Source organism: Mauremys reevesii, linkage group 4 (genome assembly GCF_016161935.1).
Source record: "Mauremys reevesii isolate NIE-2019 linkage group 4, ASM1616193v1, whole genome shotgun sequence".
NCBI lineage: Eukaryota > Metazoa > Chordata > Testudines > Geoemydidae > Mauremys > Mauremys reevesii.
Window position 1 is genome coordinate 82,315,632 of NC_052626.1, and position 25,970 is coordinate 82,341,601.

Here is a 25,970-nt window from a genome sequence, read left to right on the forward strand (position 1 = left end):
TAACACAGATATTCAAATGTTTTGGGTGGAGCTTTTGGTTTAAGTTTGAAAATATACTATGCGAGAAATTCTTGGTGGTTGATTTCTCTTCTGATTTGGGGTAGCTGCATAGATTACTAATTCTATAACTTTAAAAAATATATTTTGAAGGGTCACTAAAATTCAATAGCACAGTATAAATTATGGCTGACAAAATATTCTAAATGAAAATTAATTTATAGACAATAAAGATTTTATTGATGTCTGAATTAATTTTATACAAAAGGTAAACTACATTATGTCCTTTAATTGCATCCACAAAAAAAGCCTTTGTGCCAGATTTTATATTTGGTAGATATGGCCAGATAGCAGAGGATTGTTAAAGACCAGTAGGAAGTACTACTGAGTGGTTGGTTGGTGTGTGTGTTGTTTTTTTTTTAAACTGATTTATTGCTGTGACACAGGTCATGATAGTTTGGAGGATGCTTCCATAACTTTTGTTTCAAATAGAACATCACTTGTTATATTGTCAGCATAGTTGATGCTTTGTTTTCAGATATGTTTTGCAACATGAATCTACAAACTAAAAATGATACTGTTCACACAGTATATGCATATGTGTTAGTGTTCAGATTTTTCTTCTGATGTTTTGTGTTTCTGTGCTGACTTATCTTTTTCCCCCCTCAGAGGTGTATCTGTATTTGTCAGACTTTTGAGTTGGAATACAAAACAAATTCTGCATAGATGAAATGAAAGATATAGGGTTCTATTCTGTCTTGAATATAAAGATAATTTAAGTTGTAACGCCCATGGTCATGCAATTAAAGTATATGCAAAAAACTCCCTATGTGTCTGTGAAAGAATAGACTGAATAGATTTTTCAGGCTACACAACAAATGTACATGCCCCTCTGAGCTTTGAGTACATGTTACATATTGTATATATTTACTTGAGGTATGTAACTACTATGATACCTAATAGGTCATTGACTTCTAATTTACAGAATTAAGTACATATCAATTTATGTGCTTAAACATGCAAAAATACTTTAAAAATGGGAATTACTGGTGTAATAGATCTTTACCTAGTTTAAGATTTTGTTCTGGTAGTGCTAGGCATTTGGAGGATAACCTGCTATTTAGAGTGCTTTTTTTGTTTTGTTTTGTTTTTTGTTTGAAGATCTGTAGAAGTGTCTGCACTACACTTTCTGTCTTTAAGTGGTCAATTTTCACAGGGGCTATTCACAGGCAGCTTTGATTGATCATGAACAATGGCTAACTTCCTAAAAGGGAGATAACAGGTTGACAAAATGACTTAAAAGAATTGCTTAGGAGATTCTGAGGAGGTGTAACAACTGTAGGATAATTAATACTGTACAAAACTATAACTTGGTTTCTTAACAAGCTTTATAATGAGTTAAATCAATGTCTAGTCCCCAGTTCAGTAAAATACGCATTTAAATACTATGTTGAAGAGGGAAGGTGCCTTAATGAATCAGGGCCTTATTCCATACTTCAGTGCAGCGAAGTTGGTTTGTAGCCTGTTCTGACAGATGTAGTGATCTGAAAAGAATATATACATCCTCTTCTGATACAGCACAAATAAAATTGATGGAAAATGCAAGAATGACTTTTCAGATTTAGAATGGGCAAGAGCTGGAGATTATAATGTGTACGTTAATAAGCACTTGGGTATTCTAGATTTCACATAACTCTTGTTAGCATTGATAATCCATCATATAGGGAATTTGTTTCCCATTTGACTTCTATAATTGTCCTTTCAATTATTCTTTCATTTTTGATATCTGTATGCATTATTATACTGTAGTACTTGCCCAGGTGGAAAAAAGTGAATAAGAATAGAGTAAATTACTAATGCAGGAGGGCACCAAATGGTGTCTGAATAGTTTTCCATGACACTTACAGCGAAGTCATAGTTCCACAAGTAAACCACCTCAGTGATCAAGCTGACTTGATGAGCGTGATCATATTGAGCAATTCGATTTTTACAGCACTTATACATTGATTAAATTGTGTAAATATGTATAGACATGAAAAAATTGCTTTTATGTATAATATATGTTGGAGGATTTTGAATCAATATGTTTGCAAGAAAGAGTCAGAACAAGGTACTTCTCTGGTTCAACCTCTCACTGACTTTCTGGGTGACCCAGACCCTAACCTCTGCCTTTGTTTCCCCTGTGTAAAATATGGGTCACAGCACATCTGCTTCATAGGAGGGTTTCAAAGTTTAATTTTCTTAATGTTTAGTGCTCTGAGATCCTTAGACGGAAGATGCTATAGAAACACAGAATATAAAATCTAGTGTAATTACACTCATGCTGATGCCATTAGGAAGCTATTTCCTTGTTCCCATGTCTGGCTTGTGAAATAGTTCTCTTGCTTCTATAGCTGTTAGTCTCTCTTGATGTTAATTTTGCTAAAATAGGAATTTTCCCTTGCATCTGAAACATTTGTATGGTTGTACACAAATATTGTAGAGTGACTAAAATTAACTTCTTATTTTATTGATGGATACTTGATCCAAAGATTCTTGGATACCCTATTTATAGGCTTATTTTTGCTATTGGAAACTTTTGGGGAAATGTGTGACAATTGCTCTTTTAGTATCTTCATTTTCAAACAGAAATAGATTTTCATTTGTATAAGGTATAGTTCTTTATAAATACTCTCATATATAATAATCTTTAAGTAACCTCTGAACTCTTAATTAGGGTATAATTAAGAACTAGTTTAACAATGCATAATTACAATGCCAGCTTTGCAAAGGTTTAGCATAGAACTATCGATTTTTAACGTCAGTATGAACCACTGTAGTCCTCTAGTCTGACTTCCTGCTTAGTGCAGGCCATTAAACTTCCCCAAAAACAATTCATATTTGAACTTGTGTACACGTGTGTGAAATATATCTGCTAGTGCATCATAATTGTAGTGGCAATGTCGTCATTGTATACTATAACTGTATTATACTATACCTACTATAAAAATGAAACTATGTCTGGAATGTTTTACTAATACAATTTTATTCATTCCTCTTTAAGTGATGTGTTAAATCTCGCATTTGCAGGCAGATTGAAATTTTATTATCGGAGTACTGATTGTGTATAGTCTAACTGGAATTCCAAGTTGGTGACTAACAATCTAATATTTTATTATTTAAAAAAAAAAGCAAAATTCAAGGTTTGATTGAAAGATTTAAAATTAAGCAAATACTTCAGTGGGTAACTATGGGGGGGAAGGGGAACCAACTCTGAATTGATACATCAGAAAGGAATCCATATTAGATTTATGGAACAGTGGTTTCTAGACTGAGAGATCTTAATAGGAATCCTTTCGCCTTTTAATAATCTAGTTAGTACTTAAGAGTGACACATGAAGAGCAGTCCGTTGCACATTCTTGATTTTTTTCTTCAGTTGTTAATTGAAGATTTATTTGGTATAAATTTGTAATTTAAGTATGGATGAAACGGAAGGAAATCATTTTATTTTTATTGTATATGGTTTTATTTAATATTTACATTAGATCAGAATATCCGTTTTTTGAGTGTAGATGCAAAGAGAAATCATTTTGGTCAAATTTTAAAAGCTGTATAATCAAAGAGCTGGTTTTATATTCACAGGTTTAGCAATAGAAGTTCTTTTTGTTTCTTTATGGTACATTTAAGCTTTTGGTGGGTAAGAACTGCATACGAGAATAATGCGATATTAAACTGATTTTAACTAGCAAGCTTTTACTGTTGAAACCTAGAGAGTGTAATTCGTATCTTCGTTTTCTAAAAGTATAGTGAAGCTTCATTTTTAATATCTTTATTGGAATATCAGATTTGTGTAAATTATGAAAAATAGTAATTTAAATATTTTGTGTGCATGCAGGTAGTACTTACTGCTGTGTGTACTTTAAGAATAGTTTATTTTTAAATAGATCTGTTTACAGACTAATCCTGCAAAGGTACTAGTATGACTAGCTTTCTTCCACAGATATGGCTGAAATTCACCCTTGTGCAGGGGGCCCACACAATGTCTTAAATCCCACTTAATCCTTATTTTGAGAATGTAAGTGGTGGGAAAGCCTTATGCCATCTCCCTTCACTGAAGAGGATTTCATTCATGTGTGGGAGGAAGCATACTTGAAGGAGTGACTATTTGTAGGTTCAGGCCCTATGTTCACATTCAAAAAACTGTATAACATATAGTTTTAGATGCAGGGACCATTACAATAATCTACCTTGACATTCAATATAACATTTGGCCATAGCATTTCACCTATTTCAAGCCCTCGTAACTTCTGGCTGACCTATGGCATAACTTAAAATATCCAATCTTAATTTAAAGACTAGAGCGCAGATCCTCAAAGGGAGTTAAGTCCCAAGTGTCCATGAAAATCAGTCAGGCAGCTAACTGACAGAGAATCCTTCACATCCCTAGGTGGGTTGTGCCAATGATTAATTACCTTCCTTGTTAAAATTTTGTCTGTCTTCTAGTCTGAATTTGTCTAACATCTGCTTGCAGCCATTGGATCTTGTTATGACTTCGTTTGCTAAATTAAAGATCCTTCTACTATCAGAGATCTTTGCCCATGTAGGTACTTACAGATCATGGCCAAATCACTTTGTCACCTTTTCTAGGATAAATAGAATCTTTAAGGCAGATTAGACCTTAAATCATTCTTAGATATTTTTGTACCCTTTTCAATTTGCCAATATCCTCTTATGGGTGGACAAGAGAACTGGACATAGTATTCCAGTAACAGTCTCTCTAATATTGTATGCTGTAGTAATAATTTCTCCCTACTCTTATTCCCTACTCCCTTTATTCTGTATTCCCCTGCATATACATCCAAGGATCATGCTGGCTTTCTTAGCCATCATGCTGCATTGGAAGATCATGTTCAGCTGGCTGTCCACCATGACCCCTTAAGTTCCTTTCAGAAACATTCCTCTCCAAAATACAGTCCACCATTCTGTGAAAGTGCATTGCATTTTGCTGTATTAAACCATAGGTTGTTTAAGTGGTCCAGATCATTATATGGAATGAACCTATCCTTATAATTTATCTCTCCAACAACTTCTGTGTCAGCTGCTAACTTTACTTGCTCATCATTGATAAAGATATTGCTTAGCACTGGGCAAAGAGCAGACCCCTGTGAGGGACCACTAAAAATACCCCATAGATGATCATTCCACGTTTTTTTAAATCTTATCAGCCAGTTTTTAGTCCATTTAATATGTGCTACATTGTTTAGATTTTTTAATAGTGCTTTTTTTATGTTCAGAAACTCACGTCACATGGCACTAAGAAAAATGGCTTAGAGAAGTCTAACTATATTAACGCAGTTCTCTTTATCAACCAAACTATCATCAAAAAAAATGTCAAATTTGTTTAACAAGACCTGTTTCCCATAAAACGTTGTTGACTGGCATTAATTATGCTGCAGCCTTCAATACTTTGATTGCATCCTGTATCGGCCCTTCCGTCAATTTTGCCTGGGGTCACGTCAAACTAATTGTCATTCCATTTACACAGTTTAAAAATTGGCACGATATTAGCTTCTTTCCATTCCTCCAGAACTTCCCCAGTATTCCAAGATTACTTAAATAATCAACCTCAGTGGCTCACAGACCATCTTGGTCAACCTTTTTAAAAATAAATAAATAAATAAAAATTGGGGGGCATGTTTTCTGGTACTTCAGATCTAAATATGTTTAACTTAGCCGTTGCTGTTTAACATCCTGCCTAGCTTTGTTGGAATAGCAAGTATTTTATTATGACCTTAAGTAGTGACTTGTCATCCAGCTTCTTTCCAAAATACAGAACAGAAATTTTTATACTATATAGCACTACTGCTGTTTCTGCATTGTTATTGACATTTAGTTCATCGATATCTAGTAATGGACCTATTCTATTTCTAGAATTGTTTGTTAGATTTTTTTTTTTTTGCCCTTAACCATGCTGGCCATAGAGTTATTTACATTTTTCTTATCAATTGTCTGTATTTATTATGGTTAATTTATAGTCATTGCTGTCAACTTCCCCTTTTTTCATTTGAGATGTATATTTTTAAAAATGTTAACCAGGATACTTTATTAATAGAAGAAGCCTTCTTTTGATTGTGGAAATGGTTTGAGTATCTAGTAGAACATTTTTAAAAAGCTCCCAATAATCATTCATGCTGTTTTATGTTTTATTCTTGTCAATTTTGTTCATCATTTTCAACTTTGGGAAATGTGCTCTTTTTAAAGGGGTGTGTGTGCATAATATTACTGGTTAGGATTATAGATTACTTGCATGTAATAAATGTAATTAGGTACAAGTGATCATAACCTAGGAAACCACTGTCGTTTTTTAGATCAATGATCAACTGATCTTTAACTGTCAGATTGAGGTCTAATATAGAATTACCCCAAATTTAGTGTATATAATCTCAGCCCTGTATGTGATTGGAGGTGACTTTTTATCCTGTGACACACAAAAGCCAAAAGAAATGCGTAACTTCAGAAATGCTGAAGGATTTACATAAAATGGCTCATTATAGGCCTCAGTCTGTTTATCCTTCCGTTTTCGTCGACTTTCTCCATTGCATCAGTTTTTAGTCTCTGAAAATGGGGTTGCTCTCAGTAACAATTGTATCATTTGTGTATTTGAGTCTGATTTGTTTAGAAAAATGAGAAAATGAAGTGCATTCACCCCAATTCTATGCACTATTCACAGCTGTGATATTTACAGCATAGCTCTTTTTTTTTCACATGAAGGGTGCATGTGGGGCAGCTTCTCTTTAGCTCTGTCTGCTCTGTCTTTAGCTCTGTCTGCAAAGATTACACTTCATGAGAGGGCCCCAAAGAAAAAGCAGAGTTTCACTGAACAGCCATGTCAAAGCATTTAGTGGTAACCACAGTAGAGTACTCAGGTAGCATGTATGGAAGCATTCTTAATTAATGAGCTCCTGTAAAAGTAAGACAAGTTGCAGTGCCTTGTGTGAGATTTTGATTTAGACAAAGAGGAGGTCTGTGGGATATAGCTCAAGGCTATCTTTAAAATAAACCTTGCATCAGAGATTCTGATGATTGATTGTCTTTTTCCCTTTCTACTAAACGTTATGAATTCCTGCATTCAGAATTCTAACCACTAGAGTTTACTGAGGCCTACAGTTTTGATGTGTGTCTGAAATTTGTGGTGTTCAGTCTTTTTTTTTCCCTCCTCTATCAGGACATCCATTGTCCTTTTTTCTTGTAAAGTTAATCTCTATTTGCACAGATGTTTACATATCCAAATTTTAAATGGCTAGATAAGCAATGGAAAAAATAAGAGAATTCTGTGGAATTATTTGGGCTATTTTATAGGCTGTTTAATGCATTCCTATAGAATCTTCTTTAGTATTTTCTTGACTTGTGCTCTGCTTAACACTGCAAAATAGGAAGTGTGTAAGCCAGAAAAGAAGTTCAAATGCAAAAATTGTAAAGCAAAAGGCTAATATTGGCTTATGTTAAGTTTCTGCGTTGTAATTGTCTGTCTTCGTTCCGCTAAAAGACTCAAAGCTGACTGGCTAATGTCCACCCTAAAACAATACTTTGCAGTAAGTTCTGTCATTGCCACTTGGCTGCCTTTCTTTTTTATGAAGTGATCTCCTTCATTTGAATATTGAGAGAATGGCAGTGCATATTGTAGAGCATTCTGGGTTCTATTCCTGGACAGTGTAGTCTTTGTATGTAGCTCACCAGGACAAACTAATCTACGATACTGTAAAAAAAGTTATTACCTTAAAAAAAGTTATTCTTCTAATTTACTAGTTAAGGTTAACCCTTGGAAAATTTTCTAAAAGGGGATGTCCTGTTATGGTCTTGAGACTTATCTGGATGCATAGTACATTGCACTGAAAAAGTAATCTGGTACTGAAAGGCTAGCAAGAACCTCTGTGTATGCAGTATCTCATAGCAATAGTTTAATTTCCCAAACATCTAGATCAGACACTAATATCTCATAGGTCTGTGCTCAAAGAAAACTGAAATAGGTTCTGGTTTGACCAGAAATCCCTCATTACCAATTAGTCACACAATTCTCTCTGACTCTGGTGCCTCAATAACACACTTTGTGAGTACAACGCTCTTGATGCTTGATGGAATAAAAATTTCTACACCCCTCCCCCCCCACCAGTCACCGTCCATAAGAAAATTTTGGGTTTACACCTCTCTTGCTTTTAAATCCATGTAAGTGTTGGTATCAAGCAGCTATTGGTGTGTCTGTGGGAATAAAATAGGAGTGATTGTGCTTATGTTGGTGTTAAACAGTGTGTCTTCCCAACGGCAAACTCTGCTTCTACAAACCTGAACAGACTCAGACCATGCTGAGCAATTTTGCAGTTAATGAGAAGTCTTTTGCCTTCTTCACTGACAAACCTGACATCTCAGAGCTTATTAAACATTATATGGTGTTAGAAGTTGCATAAAATCCAACGTTGAAACTATTGTTCATCAGAGTCCACTGGATTTGCAAGGAAACCTTGCAGAAAAGTGGCACCTGATTAAAACTCTTCTCTAAGAGTACTGCAAACAAAGCACTTTACCTGCACGCAATGACATTGCTCCACATTGCACGTCCAGATTTACTAGTGTGAATGTCTCACGTTCTCAGCAGAATACCCCCAGAGTAACATGATAGATGAGAATGCTACTCAGGCTCGCTGACTGTGACCCTAAAAATCAATAACTAGTTTGGTTGGATCCTAAAAATACATTAATAAAAGAACTAGCTTCCTCATCACAGAGGAAAATAGGTAGATGAACAAAGACTTGACTTCCCACAAGACCTCAGTTATTCAAACCTAAGCAAATAATTCGCTTAAAAATACAACTGAAAGGCAGAAAAAATCATTTGGTGGTTGTCCGGCATACAAAACCATTGCCCAGAATGACATCCAAGCAACCAGTGTGCTTCAGAACAGATGATAGGTAGAAGCTGGTGTCACAGGTTCAGGGTAAGTATGCCTCCTCCATGGTCCAACCAGGACACCCAGTTTAAGCTTCTGGCTCCCAGCCATCACCTCTCCTGGGCGAAGATCCGCATCTCATTCCCTTGGGACCAGGGTTTTTGCAGGCTGAAAAGGTCCGTGCTGACTCTGTGATAGTCTCAGAAAGCCAGACTGCCTAAACAAGCCAGCATCTGTGCTTTGCTTTCCTTCTAGAGGCTATGAACAGTGTAATTGCCCACAGACGCAAGTTACCACACAACTTTTGTTAAACAAGCACATTTATTCTTGAGGCAAAAGCATTACAGAGAAAACATTTTAAAAATAACAAAAGAACCTACATGCATGCTAAAAATCTTACCAGATGTCACCCCAACCTCACCTCAAGCTATGGTAGGTGTCAGTCTTTCAAAACCCACAGCTGGCTTTTCCTCATAGTTACAAGTTCATAACTGTCTCAGATTCTGAACCAGAGTGCAGGCTGGACAGTTCATCTGTTTCTTTATACAGCTGGGGCCTTTGATCTAGTCTCTGGGAACAGGTAATCAGCAGATAGTGATGCACTTTTCAGGGCATAGCTTCAAAAGGCTTGGTGTGGAGAGTGGGGGGGGGGAGTATGCATTAACCTCTCCCTGTGTATTCCCCAGAAAATCCACTTCTCCCCTATTCCCAAAAGCATGTTCTTGTCTGACACAGTGTTAACAAGACTATATTGAAAATGAGGCCTCACATCACATCTCCCCCTAGAGAGGCTACATGCAATTCCAGCTCACAAAAATGCATACATTTTGCATTTACTACAATAGACCCCCAAAGATACATAAACTTAGTTAAATAAGGTCTCCCAAGGATATGCAGGAAATTGCTATATATGTTACCGATGGCAAATGTCTTTATCTGGCTATGTCTCTGCTGTATTGTGGAGTTAGATAGTCCCAAAGTACCTCAGACATTACTTGTATTTACTTGAAATACCTGAGAGATCACTGATGACAAAGTAAAATATGGAAACGTACTTCCTTGGGGAAGAGAAGGAATTGAAAGAATGTCAGTAATTATAACATCCAAAGGCTCCAATCAAGATTGGCACCTGGTTCTGTTGGGCAAGGTGCTAACCAGGGCTGGCTCTAAGGTTTTTGCCACCCCAAGCGGCGAAAATGGTGGGGGGAACCACGATTGGTAGCAGCTCCACCGTGCTGCTTTCTTCTTCGGTGGCAATTCAACGTCAGGTCCTTCCCTCTGAGAGGGACCGAGGGACCCACCGCCAAATTGCCGCTGAAGAGCCCGACTTGCCACCCCTGCCCGTTGGCCGCCCTAAGCACCTGCTTACTGAGCTAGTGTCTGGAGCCAGCCCTGGTGCTAACACAGTTTAAGAGATGGCCCCTGTCCCTGGAGTGTTTGCAATTTAAGGGCAGATTGTGATATTATGCAAGTTGAATACTGCCTTACTCTAAGAGTAGTTGAAACCATTAGGAGTTACTTTTTATGAATAAGGGTAGTACAATCTAGTCCTCCTATAAACATTGTACCAGTGCCAGAAGAATAGTCACAAGCACCATCAAAGTTACCAATACAGAATCACTATGCGCTATGTTACTAAAGTTGCTTTAGTTTCTCAAGGATATGCAGGAAGTACAACCAGGCCCAAGCCACATTTTGATCAGCCTCTGGAGTAAGTAGTACCAGTGGTCTTGCCCTAGGAGAACCAACCTGCGTAGATACATACAGGAACAAAAGTATAATTACATAAGTTTCTTTGGACAAGAATTTCAAAATCCATTGACCAATTTATGGTATTGTTTTTTGTATGTTTTGAGATCTTTTATCTTATACTGTAGATTTCTGTTTGTATAAATAACAATTTCTCTTGCCCTTCAGTCACATTTTCCTTTCAAAAATCAAATTGTAGGATGGATAGTCAATCTTTGAGCATTTACAAGTTTAAATGTGGATATATCGTAAATCACAGCTATGAATAGAGTCTTTGTTACTTTAGAAATCTGTGAATCCCCTCTTTTAAATGACTTAATGTTTAAGTTGTTAAGTTCTGAGACTAGACCTTAAATAGTGATGTTACTATGTATAGGAAAGCTATTTTAAGGAAACTTCAGAAGTTTATAAAATATATTTTATAAAATTTCCTTGAGGCCTGTGCCTTTTGATCTCATGGTACTATGGAAGCCTGGCTTTATGGGTTAAGAAATATGAAAAATAGCACTCATTTATATTTTTTCTAAAAATATGAGGTACATACAAATGCTATAAATGTGTGACGAAGTGGGACTGTTCTTAATGTTTCCTCTGAATACTGTGTGGGTGCCTCGGTTTCTGGCCGACACTCTGTCTCCTGGCAACTAATGGGCCTGGGCCCTTCCCACCTACAAGGGGATGCTAAAGGTGTGGGAGAACAAAGAGATCAGGTGACCTCCTAGCCCAGGAAAGAGACAAAGGCCAGAAAGGAGGGGCTGGAGGGGGTTTCAGTTTGGAGCTTGCTGGGGACGGAAAGTGAGTGCAGACAGGGTTGTCTGGCTCTCTGGGCCCCAGAATGGACCCGGCTGAGGGGTCCCGTTCTCTGTACCTACAAGCTGTTTTAGACCGTGTTCCTGTCATCGAATAAACCTCTGTTTTATTAGCTGGCTAAGAGTCACGTCTGACTGCGAAGTGGGGGTGTGAGCAGGACCCTCTGGCTTCCCCAGGACCCCACCTGGGCAGACTCGCTGTGGGAAGCGCATGGAGGGGCATGTGCTGAATGCTCCAAGATCAGACCTAGGAAGGTGAAGTTGTGTGAGCTTCCTGCCCTGAAGACAGTCTGCTCCAAGGGAGAGGAGGCTCCCCAAAGTCCTGACTGGCTTTGTGGGGAGCAGTTCCAAAGTATTGCCCGGGGCTCCGTGACAGGAGGTGATGCTGCAAACTTGCAAAATTGTAGGGGAAGGAAGCTGGTGAAGCCATATCAATCAAAGGTGTAGTAAATGAACAAAACTTATATTGGCCAACATTCTATCACCGATGAAGCACAACTGTAAAATGTGTTTGGGGGCTGTTGTTTCTCCTCCTTCTCCCAGGTGGTGGTATCATTTTATGTTAAGACTGTCTCTTGTCGCCATCCTTGGGGAATGATACAGCTTGCAGTATGTTTTATGTTTAGAAAGCGGTCTTCTCAGTGATGTTGCTTATTCTGAAAATGACAACTGATTTTGTGGTTATGTAAGGATTGTACACCTTCCAGTAGTGAAGCACTAAATGCCTAGTTATCTCCTTTTACAAGCTTAAAGACTGTCTAGAGTTTGGAAATGAAGTTCTTTGACATCTGAAAAACATGCACTACAGGAGTCTTGATCCAAAAATAAAGTTATTTTGCAAGGAATATTATCACTTTCCAAATATCTGTGGAAATCAACATCAAAATATTGAAGCACCTTTGCAGTTAACTCACGTATATTAAAATTGTCTAGACATTTTTAATAAGTTCTCCTTTTCTAGTTTGGTTAGTAAGTTCCCTGTTACTGAAAAGTGCTTGTTAATATGCTAGTATGTTCAATGAATAAAAATCTTAGTATTAATGTAATGTTAAGGACTGCAGTCAGTTGGGTCAGGAAATTTGCACCATTGAGGTTTTCCTGCTATGCACATCGTGCAGTCAATATAATCTCTTCTGTGTGCTGATAAATGTTAATTAATATTACTCTTTCTTAAGAGAAAGAGGGATAGAAAATGCAACAGATACAGGCAGGATTGCAGGGGGGCATGTAAGAGCCACCATATTTTTTGGAGTCTTTTTACTTTTGAGTTCAATATTGCGGACAAAATACTGCTTTAATTTCATTACTGATTCTTTTGCATTTAATTTCTAATGTGTTCACAATAAATAAATTCGCAGGAAAAGATCCACTGCCCACTCCTTCCCATGCTGTTGTAGATGTGAGATTCAGAACCAACAGCAAGCTTGTGTTGCAGTCTTTCTTCTCTCCTACCTTCATCATTTCAATCTGAATAAGAGCACTTATGCAGCAGTTGTATGTTAACAGAAGGATCTAGCTTCCACCCTAGACCATGGAAGTGCTTTAACACTGCCACTGCAGTGTAGAACCTAATTTTTGTTGGTTGGTTGTTGTTTTTTTCAAATCACACATGAGAAGCTGCTTCTCCTCTTAGCTTTTAAAGACCTAATTCCAGTACTGGATGGATTGATCCAAGTCTTGATGACTTACTATTCTTACCTGGTGTTGAGACAGAGTTATAACTGTTGGGAGGACAAGGTTTATGAGGTGAACGTGGTGAGAAGAAACTGTTTTCACAGGGATTACAAATGCTATTCATCTTCCTCAATGAATAACCTGTGCACTTTTTTTCTGAAAATGTCCCAAAATTATTTTCCTTTGAATGTGAGATTCTGCCTCTTTTACTTCTCAGAACCACAGATGTATAAGGAAAATTCTGCAAAATAAACTAAAGGTCATGAGCTTAGATCCCACCCTACTGTCTGAAAAGTTTTTACCTACAAATGTTAAAGTAATACCAAAGATTATTGTAAATGAAAAAGATTACAGAAGAAACAGTATTTCTCTCATTTTTCAGTTTTTTTGTTTTTGAAGCAAATTCATGATGTCAACTGCCATGTTTCCCTTATATAGTCAGTTTCTATTTTTTTTTGCCTGTTAACGTTCTCAATCCAGTCTCATAGCTGTTTATCTTTCTCCTTGTGTCCTTGAGATAACTGGAACTCCTAGACAGCCTTTATGACAAGTAGCAGGTTCCCTTTTCTCTTAGTGCTGGAGGTGATTTGGAACCCAAGGTATGTAAAGGCTGACTGTTCTGTGCAGTGGAATCTTTCTGGCAAGTAATTGCAATCGTAGGTCTAAGGTTTGTTCTTGAAAAATTCCATCAAACAAAAGCTTGACAGGAAAAGATCAGGTAGCTAAATGCATCTTTCTTTGCTGGATTTTTGTGGATAGATCTGTAGACTCAAATGTGGTAGCCCACAGGCACCTGGAGTTGGAGCCATGGAAGGTGGATGTGCGTCTACACACACAGTATCACTCTTAATCCAGTATCACAGCTGGTTGCTGAAACAAGGAACTCTCAGTCAAAGTAGTATGACAATTATAGATAGAATAACTCGTTGTGGAAGAAGACTTAAGATGGAGCATGCATTTCTGAGATCATTTGGCTCATGGAAAGTAACTGGTATCAGAGTGCTCAGAAATATATTTTTTTCCTCCTAGAGCTGCAAGTAGTGAGACTAGTACTGATTCATATCAGAGACTACATAGCTAATCCTCATGTATTATTGATTTCAGTTAACATCTTGAATATATGTCAAGACATAGGTGAAGTTCAAGCTCTGTTTTGCCCCCAGAAGCATAAATTCATTAAAGGCATAACATCTGAAGTTCTGGAATAGCATCCTAGAGATTAATTACCTATTGTCCTTATTATATCCCCATGTCATAAGGTTCTTTTAAAGCAGTTTTGTAGTGCAAGATTCTATAAGATCATAGGAAGTTTAATGAATACATAGGAATGTAATACCTAATTTCTCCAGAATTTACAGTCTTACAGTCTGTACTGTTGTTGACAAAAGTGAAGCCTCACTCAATCTTTTTCTTCAGTTAACTTATTCTATAATATGTTCTGTTCCTCTAACAAAGTAAGTTATTCAGTCCTGGGGCTTAAACTTACACTCTTCTGTAAGACTTCTGTAAAACTTATACTTTTCTTCTGTAATGGTTGTGCCAGGACAAAATGACAAATTAAAACTCTGTTAGTTTAACAGATCATTTAGTTTTTAACAGATCATTATGGTTTTATTTCAATTACTAGATGCAAGAACAGCTCTCTTTAAATGAGTACAAAATATTTGTTGCAAGTATTTCTGAAAGTTTATTATGAGTTCTAAATATTTTTGGATTTTCTCTATATATAATCAGTCATGAAAAGCATCTGAGTAATGGATATGAGCAATGTCCTAGAAAAATCAGCTGGAGATAGAAATGTGTCCTTAAATCCAAAATTAAACTCTGTCTCTGAGTGGCTATTTAGTCCTATTACCCACTATTAATTGAGAACTATCCCTCAAATAGCTTAATATGTTAAGAAATGCTCACTCTGCTAGCCGAGTTTTGGCTTTGATGAGATTGGAAGTCCATGTAGACCTCTTTTTCAGAGGCGAGTAATAGTATTGGCCTGGAAGCATTATTCCTTTTTCCACCTTCCTCCTCTTCCCCTGTTGAGAGTTAATGGTTTTTCCCTCCTTTTTCCTGCTCCTTCCTCATGGTGTGGGGAGGGGGTGACTCATGGCATGTCTGGGTACTTGGGCTTCTCCTACTCACCACTACTGCCAGTTGGCAGTGGAGGTGATGCAGGTCTGTGTTTATAAACTTCTGTCTTTGGGAGGGTGAAAGGAAAGTATGGGAAATTTTCCAGGGCATGGTGGTCCATTGCAGACTCACTGATTCAGCCCCACTCTTCGCATCCTTATATTAGGTATCCTGGGATGACAGGAACGGCTGATCACCAGTTATAGATCTGAAAAGGCTTTTTCTCAATGACGAAATTAGCGAGCTGTTGTGTGGGACCACTGCATCCAAGTGGTCTAGTTGTGGGGAGGGAGAGAAGTTGTTCGTTAAATTACGCTTGTCGCAACTTTAGGTTCCATTGTTGTTTGCCAATTTAGTAAGGTTCATTTGGGAGTTCTAAATCCCAGTGGGTTGTTCTTGCATTTGTCCTTGGCACTTGCATGGCGTGGTGAGGGGGCATACCTCAATGTTTGGCACAGCTGGTGAGGAGAGTAGAGGTCAGGACTATGGCATCTTGACAGGCTCCTTTGGCAGGACTTAGGGCAACTGCCTTCACCCTCAGGGGTCATTGGTGCCCATTTGAGATCTGCACTGAAATAGCCCTGCTGAGTAATTTGGGGTAATTTGCCCCAGTTAGGTATTTGTTAAATAAACCTGCAGCCTCTACACTTTAGTATAATGTGGTGTGCATGTCGTCTTGTTTCCATGTCCACATCAATTAAAGTCAACACTTTTTAATATGAGTCAGGCAATCACTTATGTGCCTTTACCCTTCAAAAATGTCAACATCTGAAATTAAAGATCTTCTATAAACTGGCAAATACTAGAAAATTCAAATACAGCTGAAACACAGTCCATAAACTAGCATGTTCGTAGATACACATGGTGTCATCTTTAATATAGGCACAAATGGGTTATGCATGAATTGTCTCATTAAACCCTCTTTTTCTATGACATGGTCGTTTTTAGCTTGTCTCCAGAAGTTATTTTCATTTATGTAATAATCTTTTCTTGTTTGCCCCAAATGTTAGATCTGGAGACACTGGTTAGAACTTTCAAACTTGTCTGGGGGAGGGTCAGATGCATTTTCCATTCATTTTAATTTTTCCTTATAACTAATGAAAGATGTCTAAGCTCACTTCAACAGCACTGAAAATCCCAACCTAAAGCACTTTACCTATTCACAGAAGTGTTGTAAAACAAGCCACAATGATGTAAGCATCCCACACATTGACCTTGCCAATGTTTCTAAACTATGGTTGGAAAGGACCACCTCTGGGCAAAAAGTAGTTCAGTGTCTCTGTACATTAATAATAATAATACCTAATAGCACTTTTTATCAGATCTCATAGTGCTTTACAAAGGAGGTACATTTTACAGATGGGGGAGCTGAGGCACAGAGGTGAAGTTACTTGCCCAAGGTCACCTGCACACTAGTGGCAGAGCTGGAACCTAGATCTGTATCCCAGTCCAGTGCTCTGTCCACTATGTCACAGTGCCTTCAGTTTTTGTTTATCTTCTAAGGGTGCCAATTGTGCTGGGTTTTTTTTTCTTTTGTTTTTAAAGAGGCAGACATTCGTTCATTAAGAACTAGATTGAGGTTACCAGTGTGTTTCATATAATCTACTGTGTGGTACTGGTCACTACTGATATTGGCTAGATTTGAACCAATAACTTATCTGTAAGTTTTCATGTTTCATAAATAATTCTCCTAAGTCTTCCAGGATTTATGAATTTTGTGTGTTTAACTGGGAATATGAAAGGTATGAAATTTTATAGATTATATATGACAACTGGCACAACATATTTTTTGTAATCAGGACTAGTACTTTTAAAATTGCTCTTTTCTCTGCAGTCAATAATTAATGATCACAGTTGCATGTTAATTTGCATGGTAATCCTGTTTATAATTTAACCACTAAATAAATCCCTATTTATAACTTAACTTGCCTTCTAGGTGGTAAAATATATATATATATATATATATATATATATATATATATATATATATATATATATATATATATATATATGCTGTGTTTAGTCCAGCTTCAGTTTCTAACTTTAATGACTGTCAACAGACTTTACTAATCCTATTTAAAATATTCCTTAACAGTTTATTATTAGGCTAGCTATACAGGGGAGGATGAAAGTCTCTTAAATTCTGCAGCAATTGATTTGAATTTAAATCAGGTATAAACAAAACGGTCACAATGCTCTGTGGGCAATTTTCAGTAAAGAGAATTTAGTACAGTTCAGCACAATTGCTGGTTGTTATTCAGAATAGCTTGAGGTCAATGTTTGGATGGCTGTACATGGCAGATTTATTTGTTGTCCCCTCTTAAACATTAGCTGACCTTCAATTGCCAGAACGGTACAAATCCATCAACGTGGAGAGCTCAATTAATATACGACAAATTAAATACCTAAAAATAGGGGCAATAGCCATATACAGGATGATACTAAAATTAAAGTGACCATCTAATCATAAATCAGATTAAACCAATTATCACACTGCTATAAAAAGTGCCTCAGATATCAAAAGGGTGGAGAAAATTACCAGAAGAAACTGATGGAAAATAGTTCGGCAGATTAGTTTTCTGTTTGCACAATATTAGCTTACATTAATAAGATCCCATTCTCTCCCCACCCATCCTCAGAATTTATCATTTTCATTTTGTGCAGAGATGGGCTTCCCTGAAATCCTGCTTAAAAACTGCTCTTAAATTGGCATTCAGGAAACCCTGAATACTTCTATTTTTATTGTATGTTGTTTTGACAATACCTTTATTTTAAATGCTTAATATTTTTCTTAAACTAATGGATACTTTTTATCTGAATCAGTGCTTTGCAGCCTGGTCAAGGCTGTGCAAAGTGGGGTTCAAATGGTTCCAGTGGAACCAGGCTCAGTCCTGTCGGAAGTCCATAAATGGCCCTGTTTACTTCTCGCTCTTTTCTCCCACCATGTGGTCCTAGCCTTTTCTGTAACCGCTGCGTTCACTTGATGTTGATGGACCTCATCCACATTCCTGAGCCCTGGCTTATTAGTTTCACCTGATATAATTCTGATTTTCAGTGATATTATGACCTTTCACTTGATTTCTCTGAGTTTCATGGCGACATTAGTTAGAACTTTCACCTGCTACTGTAGTCATTCTAAACCTAGCAGTTCATTCGTGAAGAGCTTGGTGATGAATTTTTAGTCAACTGTGATTTCCACCATGAATACCAACAAGCACAAGAATAGTGCTCAAAAGTGCAAGCTGCAGCAGCCCTATGGAAAAGAAGAAACATGTGAGTGGTTTACAGAGTTTCTTGAAACATGCAACGTTCAACCATCTTCCTGGTGAACAATCTATGAATGGTTCTGCTACTCACAAATGCAAAGGGAAGCAGGTATCAAAACTGCAGCTCTTTGTCAAAACTCTTAATGTGGAATTATGCCAGAAATCTTGATTGATGTTCAGTTCAACTCTTGCCTCCTTGTTCTGTTTCTCTTGTTTATTTTTTCAAAATTCCTCATCTTCCTTTGTAAAACTGGATTCACAAACTTTTTCCACTTTAGTGAGTGAGTAGCTAACATGAACATTCGAAGGAACACACGGAGGCAATCATTTATTTGATGGAACTTACATAATAGTTGGAAATGGTTTGCACAACTAACAAAGGTTTTCAAACCGCCTATCAGATGCAGGACATAGCACAATATTTTGTGTTGTATCTCTTGGATATTTTGCTGTACTGAGGTCAAAGTTGTTTAGCTTTGAGAGGTTCAGATGAGAAACTAGGCAGTCCTCATAATGGTAATGGATTTACTTGAATTGCTTGCATGGTATGTTAATATGTTGTGAGATCATGTGGGAAGCTATTACAGCTGGTACCATGAAGGTGATAAACTTATGAAACCAAATTCAAAATAAATTTATCAATAGGATTGCAAGAAAAGAATGCCAGGCTATTTTTGACGCGGTTAGAAAAGCTAAATACATCTCTCTTATGTTTGTTTGCACTCCACACAACATCTGAGACATTTTTTTCTGTTCAGGAGAAAAGGTATGTTGATGTTTTGAAATACAGAGAGAGGGGTTGTTGAGAGCTTTGTAGATTTCATTGATATGCGTACCAAAATAGGAGGGATGTGTTATGGAGATTATTTTAGAGAAGCTGAAAAAAGTCTGTTTAAATATGGCTGATCGCAGGGGACAAAGCTATGACGACAAGCTAGCATAGTTGCAGCATATAAAGGTGTTCAAAATCAAATTCAGTAGGTAAATTAGTATGCATCTTTTGTCCAGTGTACCGCCCACTCACTGAAACTTGTTGGCGAAGCTGCTGCAATGGTTGTACTCCCAGTTCTATTTTTGAATTGTTCAAAGATTTTATACCATTTTCTGTTTCCACTAGTCATTAGGATGTGTTGGAAAAAGCTTAGTAGCATTACATTAAAATGCCAAAGTAGGACACAACAAGATGGTCAGCCAGTGTACAGGCAATCCGTCCACTATGAAGTCAGGTTGAGGTTTTCAATACTTTAGATGAGATGAAGACTTATGACAGAACTTAAGTCAGAAGCTGATAGCTTGCAAAGAAACATTTTAGTTTTTTATTTCTTGTTTTGGCCAAGATATGGTGTACCATCTTACCAAAAATTAACATTCTAAGCGCAAAAAAAAACAGTTAAACAGCTTGTGGTTTACTTGATGGCCTTCGAGATGTTGCTTTATCAGAGCTAGAGTCTTTCATTTTTGTTGCATGTAAGGAAGCTGCTGTTTCATAGGCTGAAAAGTTCAGAATATCCACACAGTTCAAAGAGAAGCTATCTCGAAGGAGGAAAGTAATGCCAGACAAACTTGCAAAAGGATAAAGCTCCTCAGATCCCAAAAAAGTTCTTGAATGTGAGGTTTTCAACCCTGTCTTAGACACCATATTAACACAACTGGATGATAAGTATGATCGAGTCAGAGAAAAGTTGGTGAGAAATTGAAGTGTCAGTAGTGAAGACCTAAAAAGACAGACTCAGAACTTAGCAGGTAGCTACCATGAGGATTTAAACTCAGAGTTTTGAGAACAAGATGAGCTCTTCACCAGTTTTTGCAAGCAAATCTTTAAGAATGACTTGGAAACAAAGGAACCCATTGATCTCCTTACCTACACTCACAACACATCTTTAGATGTGTGTGTCCCCAAAACAAAAACAGTACTGCATATTTTTTTCTGTCTTCTGTAACCATGATTGCTAATAAAAGGAACATCAGCATGCTAAAATAAATGAAGATGTATCTAAGAATGTCCAATGAGCAAGAAACTTTTAAGTGATCTGGCAGTAATTTCTATAGCGAACACACAAGCAAGGTGGATATACTGGATGAATTAATAAGTGAAAATGCTTCAGAGAAGGCTAGGAAGAGATCCCTTTGTAAAAGTACGTAGTGATGATTGCACAGCACTGAGTCTGGTTGTAGGGGGCAGGAATATTAGTGTCTGACTCTCGGCAGTCAGGCCTGGTGGTAGGAATGGCCTTTGAGAACGAGTACCAAGGGTCAAAGCTGGATGTAGAGTCGGGGCTGGACTGAGGGCAGCACTGAAACCAGGGGGACAGGCCATGGTTCACAGCTGGGGTCAGAATCCGTAGACAAGCCAAAGCAGAATTGTAGGTGGCGTCTGAATGCAGGCTGAAGGTTGAAGCTGGATTAGAATCCAAGAGTCTGGGTGGAGAAGGCAGGAACAGGGCTGGAGTGTGGTTGGAATAGGGTGCAGACAAGGCTGAAGAAGACTGGAATAAGGCTGGGACAGGATCGAGAGCAGGTTGGAAGCCTCGGGAGTCTGTAACGCTGAGGCAGCAGGAGGGTTCCTAAACAAGGGTGCTGTTGCCCAAACTGACTTGCAGCTCTGGCGGTGAGGATGCAATACCTGTGCCTTGGGGTCATCTGACCCAGGCCCTATGAAGGAATAGGCTGCTGCAGCATGCCTGAAGGATGAGTCACTGCAGACTCTGCTGGAGGGATGAGTCATTGTACCTATTGAGCTCCCAGAGGGTGGTGAGCACAAGTTCTCCTGCTTACATCTAAAAACCCCTCCTTCAGCCTGACGAACTCTGCCTGGCTGCGTGACCTAAGGGAGGAGTGAAAATAGGGCCCACAGTCACAGAGCACCTCCCTGTCCAACATCCTCCTCCTGGTAGAAGACCAGCAGCTTGAAGAGGTGTCCCAGAAGACCTCTCAGATAGAGGGACAAGTCATTGTAGCTGAGCGAGCAGCTCTGGTCCAGCTGTGGGTTTGCCTCATGTTAGCTCCCTCCCTCCACCAGGGACACCTTTAAAGGTGTTTCTGGGCCAGGTGTGTTGGGATGGGACTGGTTGAATTCATGGAGCAGGTCGGGGACATGGATGATGTTGTTCACTAGCTCCCATATTCTTCTCTGGGCTCTAATCTTTCCAATTCATGAATATAGGAGCTACCCTAGGAGGAGCTTGGAATCTAGGATATGACTCAAGATATTCTTCCTAACCTTGTACTATGACTGGAGGAGGAGGAAGAGTCTGCATTCAGCCTGGAAGGGAGTTGGGGATGTGCTTCTTCAGTACAGAGACATGGAATACCCAGGTGTACTCGCATTGTGGGGAGCAGCTGGGAGCAGAAAATGACCAGGTAGTCTAGTTTGTGGGAGGGGCAGGAGGTATCCAAGTGTTGTGTGACGAACTATATCTTGTCTCCGGTGGTGACAAAAGGGTTAGCTTGGAGGCAGAAGTCAGCAAACAGCTTCTAGTCTGCCTTGGCTGTGTTTGGCTAAGATCTTAATTCCTTTTGGATATGATGGGGATGTTTGACCAAGTCAGAGATAGCAGGGATGTGAGAAGTTGAGGGTAGGGATGGGTGGAAACCTGAGTTAAAGAAAAAGGGGCTCTGATGGGTGGACTTATGCTTGGAATTGTTATAGGTAAACTCTGGGAAAGGTAGGAGTTGAACTCATTTGTCCTGGTGGAAATTAATAAAACATTGCAGGTACTCTCCTAAAATTCGATTCACCTGTTTTGACTGTCCATCTTTTTGGGGATGAAAGGCTGTGGAGAGATGTAGTTCAATGTCTAAGGGTGAAATTGCTCCTCTTAAAAGTGGGAGTCGAACTGTGGTCTGCGATTTGACATGATGTTGGAGGGTAACCCACGAAGCTTCAAAATATGTGCAAAGAAAAGGGCTGTCACTTCTGCCGTGGGGATCTTGTGGCAGGGCACAAAGTGGAACATCTTGGATAGGAGGTCATCAACTGTGAATATAGTGGTGGTGGTCTGGGAGTTAGGGAGCTCCACGATAAAATCCATTGATATGGGTTCCGAGGGTCGGGAAGGAATAGGTAGGGGACTTAGGGTGCGGTATGTTGCCATACCAAGGTTCCCCACATCAGTTGATGTAAGATCTCATGGAGGTGTGCAATCTGAGCAACCAGAAATATCATCCAAAATGGTTGCTCTCAGGTGAGTCATGGCAACAGTCAAAGAATTGCCAGGCAGGTTCGGCCTACGGGCGCATATATGTGGTCTTTGAACAGAAGTACCCCATTTCTAACAGACACGCCTGGGTAGGACTTAGCACTGTTTAGTCACAAATTGGTAACTTGGTAGAGAGTATTTCACGAGGGATAACAGATCTGTGTTTTCTTGCACATGGGTGAAATGGCGGGGCTTCAGAAAGGTGATGGGTTCTGATAGTCCTCCTTGCCATTAAAGTACTCTGGAAGAGCACATTAGGCTTCCCATTGCAGCCTCTGGGCCAATAATGTAGTGAGATCTCAAAACGAGAGAAGAGCAGGAATCATTGGATCTGGGAGTAGTTGTGGGCCTTCACGGATTGCAGGTGTTCTCAGGGTTTTTTTATGGTCAATGAATACCTGGATGGGAGAAAATGTGCCTTCCAAGTAGTGATGCCACTCCTCAAAGACAGCCTTGATGACTAGCTGCTCTTTGTCATAGATTTCATAGTTGCATACCATGGGAATTAGCTTTCTGGAGTAGAATGCACATGGATGGAAAATGCATGGTGACACCTGTGGTTTTGACAGTATGTCTCCAATAGCATAATTGGAAGCATCTGCCTTAACAACTAAAGCCTTGGACAGGTCTAGGTACCTCAATATAGGTGCAGCGGTGAAAGCTGCCTTTAGTTGCTCAAAAGCCCATTATGTGGAATTCTTATGGAGGAGTTGGATAATTGAGGCAACTACTCAGGAGAATACCATGATGAACCGCCAATAAAAATTTCCAAATCCCTGGATGCACTGAATATCATGGGTGATCTTTGGTAAGGCATAGTTCACAATGGTGGAAACTTTCTGTGGATCCATACTGATCCCATTAGGCGAGATGATACAATCCAGGAATTGGCAGTGGTGCAATTGAAATCCTGTTTTTCCAGTTTGGCATACAGGCCATTTTTTCCAGAGGTGTTCCAGCAGTTTTTGGATGTGCCGGTCATGCAGATTCTGGTGCTCTGAAAAGATGAGGATGTTCTTTAAGTATTTCACAATTAACTGGTCTAGGACATTTTTGAAGATATCAAGTATCAGAGGGGTAGCCGTGTTAGTCTGGTTTTGTAGAAGCAGCAAAGAATCCTGTGGCACCTTATAGACTAACAGACGTTTTGCAGCATGAGCTTTCGTGGGTGAATACCCACTTCTTCGGATGCAAGCAGTGGAAATTTCCATGGGCAGGTGTATATATAAGCAAGCAAGAAGCAAGCTAGAGATAACGAGGTTAGATCAATCAGGGAGGATGAGGCCCTGTTCCAGCAGCTGAGGTGTGAAAACCAAGGGAGGAGAAACTGGTTCTGTAATTGGCAAGCCATTCACAGTCTTTGTTTAGTCCTGAGCTGATGGTGTTAAATTTGCAGATGAACTGGAGCTCAGCAGTTTCTCTTTGAAGTCTGGTCCTAAAGTTTTTTTGCTGTAGGATGGCCACCTTAAAATCTGCTATTGTGTGGCCAGGGAGGTTGAAGTGTTCTCCTACAGGTTTTTGTATATTGCCATTCCTAATGTCTGATTTGTGTCCATTTATCCTTTTCCTTAGAGACTGTCCAGTTTGGCCGATGTACATAGCAGAGGGGCATTGCTGGCATATGATGGCATATATTACATTGGTGGACGTGCAGGTGAATGAACCGGTGATGGTGTGGCTGATCTGATTAGGTCCTGTGATGGTGTTGCTGGTGTAGATATGTGGGCAGAGTTGGCATCGAGGTTTGTTGCATGGGTTGGTTCCTGAGCTAGAGTTACTATGGTGCGGTGTGCAGTTGCTGGTGAGAATATGCTTCAGGTTGGTAGGTTGTCTGTGAGCGAGGACTGGCCTGCCACCCAAGGCCTGTGAAAGTGTGGGATCATTGTCCAGGATGGGTTGTAGATCCCTGATGATGCGTTGGAGGGGTTTGAGCTGGGGACTGTATGTGATGGCCAGTGGAGTCCTGTTGGTTTCTTTCTTGGGTTTGTCTTGCAGTAGGAGGCTTCTGGGTACACATCTGGCTCTGTTGATCTGTTTCCTTATTTCCTCGTGTGGGTACTGTAGTCTTGAGAATGCTTGGTGGAGATTTTCTAGGTGTTGGTCTCTGTCTGCGGGGTTAGAGCAGATACGGTTGTACCTCAGTGCTTGGCTGTAGACAATGGATCTTGTGGTGTGCCCGGGATGGAAGCTGGAGGCATGAAGGTAGGCATAGTGGTCGGTAGGTTTTCGGTATAGGGTGGTGTTAATGTGACCACCACTTATTTGCACCGTGGTGTCTAGGAAGTGGACCTCCCGTGTAGATAGGTCCAGGCTGAGGTTGATGGAGGGGTGGAAGCTGTTGCAATCATGGTGGAATTTTTCCAGAGTCTCCTTCCCATGGGTCCAGATGATGAAGATGTCATCAATGTAACGTAGGTAGAGAAGGGGTGTGAGTGGACGGGAGCTGAGGAAGCGTTGTTCCAGGTCGGCCATAAAAATATTGGCATATTGTGGGGCCATGCGGGTGCCCATAGCGGTGCCACTGATCTGGAGATATATATTGTCATTAAATTTGAAATAGTTGTGTGTGAGGATAAAGGCACAGAGCTCAGCAACCAGTTCTGCTGTGGCATCATCAGGGATACTGTTCCTGACAGCTTGTATTCCATCAGTGTGTGGGATGTTTGTGTAGAGAGCCTCTACATCCATGGTGGCTAGGATGGTGTTTTCTGGAAGGTCACCAATGCATTGTAGTTTCCTCAGGAAATCAGTGGTGTCACTGAGATAGCTGGGAGTGCTGGTAACATAGGGTCTGAGTAGAGAGTCCACATATCCAGACAATCCTTCAGTGAGTTCCAATGCCAGAGATGATGGGGTGTCCAGGATTTCCGGGTTTGTGGATCTTGGGTAGTAGATAGAATAACCCTGGTCGGGGTTCTAAGGGTATGTTGATTTGTTCCGGTGTTAGTGTAGGGAGTGTCCTGAGTAGATGGTGCCGTTTCTTAGTGTATTCTTCAGTGGGATCTGAGGGAAGTAGCCTGTAAAAATTGGTATTGGAGAGTTGTCTGGCGGCCTCCTTTTGGTAGTCAGACTTGTTCATGATAACAACAGCACCTCCTTTATCAGCCTCTTTGATTATAATGTCAGGATGGTTTCTGAGGCTGTGGATGGCATTGCGTTCTGCACGACTTAGGTTGTGAGGCAAGCGATGTTGTTTTTCCACAATTTCTGCCTGTGCACGTCGGCGGAAG

General features: G+C 39.4%; 1 protein-coding gene across 7 annotated transcripts in view; it reads left to right on the top strand.

Annotated features, from left to right (window-relative positions):
- The window catches only part of SHANK2 (SH3 and multiple ankyrin repeat domains 2), a 675,150-nt gene that overhangs the window by 471,204 nt on the left and 177,976 nt on the right, over positions 1-25,970 (top strand). The window lies entirely within an intron of this gene.